We start from the raw sequence: 4,697 nt of genomic DNA, 5'->3' as shown, positions 1-4,697 counted from the left end.
ACAAATAGTTACATTAACTACGTCCATCCTAGCTCGCTCATTAATGTCTTAATCGATATTAGATTGACTCTTATCCGCTCGTTGTTCCCTTATGCTATAGTTTGTACATCTCAGTAGAAACCACATTTGTTTAAGCAAGTCAGCCATATCAGCTATGTTTTTTTCAAAGGCAGTAAATGAGGCAGAATTAACTGTTTCGCTGATAGCCAGGTTTAGCAGTGGCTGAAAAGAAAGCTCTGTTGTTGGGACAGCTTTATGTAGGCCTTAACAGTTTGTGGGCACTGTTTGTCACAGTTATAGTGCAATTCATGTATTGCTTAGTGTTGTGGCTTTGCTGGCATGCATCCTCACATTTTCGGGGGAGTTTGCCCCACCAAGATTTACATGCTAAAATCGCCACTGTGTAGAGTAGCAGGAAATTAGCTTTATAACTAATATTTCACAAAGAATCTCAGAGTAGGAGTACTGATTTTACGATCAGTTTTCCCTTCACACTGTGCCTCTTTTTCCAAGAAGGACCATAGTGATTGTATCAGACTTTATCAAAGAATAAAGCATTGATAAACAGTGGCCATTACGGTGTCCTCACCTGCTCTCCTCTCTCTGGTGGTTTAGCCGTCGATCAAAGTTTTGTTCACAATATTTCATGGTATTGTGTAAAAAAAATGATTAAAATGTGAATACTGAATCTGTTATGACAAGAAGGAATTCAAGGAAACAACCAACAGACGTATAAACTTATTTCAATACATTTTATTTGCAATGTCCAGCAACGCAATATGGTATGAAACAACACATTTACATCACAATTTCTTTGATCTTTCAATATGTTTATCTATTGTCATCTTTACAGTACAACCAATAAATATATTAAGCACTTCCTAAACAGCACTGCGCCATGAAAAGGCATTTCAATTTCAACCAGTAGAAATCAGTATATGTACAAAGTATTTCCTGAATAGCAAAACGTATGCATTGATACTAATGCATTTTGAAAAGTCCATTATACAAGACCCTCACTTTAGTCAACCTCTTCAATGGTTGGGCCTTGGGAGCTGGCACCAGAGCTGGACCTTGCCTGATCTCCACAGCTACCTGTGGGCATCCCTCCTTGCTGGTATAGCTTGGTAATGATAGGCTGGCACACTTTTTCCAGCTCCTTCAGTTGAAGCTCGTACTCCTCTTTGTCTGCAAGCTGGTTGTTCTCCAACCAGGAAATGGCCTGGTCGCACCTGTCCACCACTTTCTTCTTGTCCTCCTCGCTGATCTTACCTTTGATGTTGTCATCCTCCACGCTGCTCTTCATATTGAAGGCGCATAACTCCAGGGAGTTCTTGGCTGCTATCTTCTCCCTCTGTGCGTCGTCCCTCAGCTTTGTATTTGTCGGCATCCTGCACCATCCTCTCAATATCCTCTTTGCTGAGCCGCCTTGTCGTTGGTGATGGTGATCTTGTTCTCTTTGCCCGTGCTCTTGTCCACCGCTGATACGTTCAGAATGCCATTGGCGTCGATGTCAAAGGTCACCTCGATCTGAGGGACTCCTCGTGGGGCAGGGGGGATTCCACAGAGCTCAAACTTCCCCAGGTGGTTGTTGTCCTTAGTCATGGCTCTCTCTCCCTCGTAAACCTGGATCAGGACCCCGGGCTGGTTGTCGGAATAAGTGGTGAAGGTCTGGGTCTGTTTGGATGGGATGGTGGTGTTGCGTTTGATCAGGGCGGTCATGACCCCTCCGGCGGTTTCGATGCCCAAGGACAGGGGAGCCACGTCTAGCAGCAGCAGATCCTGGACGTTCTCAGACTTGTCGCCAGACAAGATGGCCGCCTGGACGGCAGCTCCGTAGGCCACCGCCTCGTCTGGGTTGATGCTCTTGTTCAGCTCTCGACCGTTGAAGAAGTCCTGCAGGAGCTTCTGGACCTTGGGGATCCGGGTGGAGCCTCCGACCAGGACAACATCATGGATCTGGGCCTTGTCCATCTTGGCGTCCCTGAGGGCTTTCTCCACGGGCTCCAGGGTTCCCCTGAAGAGGTCCGAACACATCTCCTCAAAACGAGCCCTGGTGATGGAGGTGTAGAAATCGATGCCCTCAAAGAGGGAGTCGATCTCAACGCTGGCCTGGGAGCTGGAGGACAGGGTTCTCTTGGCCCTCTCGCAGGCCGTCCTCAGCCTCCTCAGAGCCCGCTTGTTTTGGCTGATGTCCTTCTTGTGTTTCCTCTTGAACTCCTCCACAAAGTGGCTGACGAGGCGGTTGTCAAAGTCCTCCCCACCCAGGTGAGTGTCCCCAGCAGTGGCCTTCACCTCAAAGATCCCATCCTCAATGGTCAGGATGGACACGTCGAAGGTGCCCCCGCCCAGATCAAAGATCAGGACGTTGCGTTCCCCTGGATTTGCCTTTGTCCATGCCGTAGGCGATTGCTGCCGCTGTGGGCTCGTTGATTATCCTCAGTACATTCAGCCCAGCGATCACTCCAGCATCCTTAGTGGCCTGTCTCTGTGAGTCGTTGAAGTAGGCGGGGACTGTGATGACTGCGTTGGACACCTTCTGGCCCAGGTAGGCCTCAGCGATCTCCCTCATCTTCACCAGGACCATGGAGGAGATTTCCTCTGGGTTGAAGGATTTGTTCTCACCTTTGTAATCTACCTGAACTTTAGGCTTTCCTCCATCGCTGACCACCTTGAAGGGCCAGTGCTTCATGTCGGCTTGCACAACCTGATCGTCGAACTTTCGGCCAATCAGGCGCTTGGCGTCGAAAACTGTGTTGTTGGGGTTCATGGCCACCTGGTTCTTTGCTGCGTCACCGATGAGTCTCTCGGTGTCTGTGAAGGCCACATAGCTGGGTGTGGTCCTGTTGCCCTGGTCGTTGGCGATGATCTCTACTTTACCATGCTGGAACACCCCCACACAGGAGTAGGTGGTGCCCAGGTCAATGCCGATAGACAGGCTTTTAGCTGACGACATCTTGATGGTTTGGAGTTAGTTGCCTACAAAAGAATGAAAGAAGGTTTTAGAAATTGATATTATTCTACGAAAACCTAGGTGCAAGTAGTGTCAATCTCCAACAACAGAGGTGTTAGCCTAAATATACTTGAATAACAACCAAACCTGGGTTCTAATACATGCGTATTTAAGTATTTGTATTTTAAAGGCTTATTTTCTGTTTATTTTTGTATTTTTAAATAATGTGGCCGAATCAACCAATTCTACTGGAATTATTTGAAAGTATTTTCTAATAATTTCCTATAAATACTATTTGAAACTAGTTCATAAATACATTTCAAATACCCCTAGGAGCAAACAGTCCTGGGTTCAAATGCATGGAGTATTTAAACATTTTTTGTTTGAAAATACACTTGTTGTCTGTGTATTTGAGTATTTTCACATACGTGCTGATACTTTCCAAATGTATTGCCAAATGCATTCCAATATTCAACTAATTGTATTTTCAAATAAAAAATATCAAAATACTTCTAAATGTACCGGTATTTGAAAGTAATTGAAATACAATAAATAGTATTTGAATGAGTCTGATAACAACACTGTTGTCAATGTATTGCATTGTGTTATATAGCCTATTAGTGTTATTAGCTAGCCTAATACAGGCCAGGCACATATTCAGTGGGGTGTAACATACAGAAAATGCCAGACACAATCATTTCTGCTAATCTATGACAGAGAAACGTCTTTTTACAATAGGCCTTGTATGAACTGCACCCTCCTGAATAATATTGAGTTAATATCTTCACATAATTAGAGCAGATTTTCTTAAAAATAAGAAATTATAATAAAATATGCTAGAAAACATGGTGAATATAGCCCTAGTCTGTTCACATAAATAAGGACATAATAAATGGATTATTATTTCAGTAGTAATATTATTTCAGTAACAGTTCAATACAATTATTTCGGTATTAGTTAACCAAATATTTTGGCATATAATGTTATAGCTAAACCGGCTGTCTACACAACCAACATAGCAGAATGTTCTATTTCCATAAAGTTTACAACAGTCATGCATATGAAAATAGGCTACTGAAAGTTACTTACAGTTTGTGAATGTAGAGGTCTCAATGAAAGGAATCAGGCAGTAGCCTATAAAGTCGAACTCCTCTTTTCTTGCTTTCTTCACCCTTTAGTATTCTCGTTGAGTCGATGTTTTAAATGAATGCAATACACCGGTAATATATACTATCCCTGATTTCTAGACATTTCTCGAACGCTCTGACTACTCTGACCAATGAGAGTGCAGCATTCCTGTGCGATGAATGACGCTGCGAGGCGTATGCGTTGCAAGCGCAGCAAAGGAAAGCTCTCGTCTTTCCAGAGCGTTCCAGAGGGGCGGAGAACTGCCCAGAAGGCACACAAATAATGAAACCAGAAGTTCAGTCAGTAGTGTAGCTAGGCTGTTTCCTACATTCCCTTGTGTTGATTAAAAGTATAAAAAACTGTTAATGGTTCAAATTTCAACACAAATGAAACAACATGCGGTTCAACCTTTGTCGAAATGTCAGTCTATACACTGTAGTTCCTCAACAGTTCACGAGATGTCAGTCTATTCATTTCTTTTCACTAATGAATTATATATATATTTATTGGAAGATAATTGAGCGAGTGTGTGTGAGACAGAGAGGGCGAAAGAAAGAAAGAGAGCCTACAGCACAAATGGCATTGCAAGTAATTTTTTCTACAAACAACATTCCAC

At 43.5% G+C, this 4,697-nt stretch overlaps 1 pseudogene; it reads right to left on the bottom strand.

The window, feature by feature from the left end:
• Window positions 1-733: 733 nt before the first annotated feature.
• LOC121550342 lies at window positions 734-4,152 on the bottom strand (annotated as a pseudogene).
• Window positions 4,153-4,697: the final 545 nt, after the last annotated feature.

Source organism: Coregonus clupeaformis, chromosome 10 (genome assembly GCF_020615455.1).
Source record: "Coregonus clupeaformis isolate EN_2021a chromosome 10, ASM2061545v1, whole genome shotgun sequence".
In the NCBI taxonomy this organism is placed as follows: domain Eukaryota; kingdom Metazoa; phylum Chordata; class Actinopteri; order Salmoniformes; family Salmonidae; genus Coregonus; species Coregonus clupeaformis.
The sequence above is the reverse complement of the archived record's forward strand: the minus strand, read 5'-3'. Positions and strand labels throughout refer to the sequence as shown.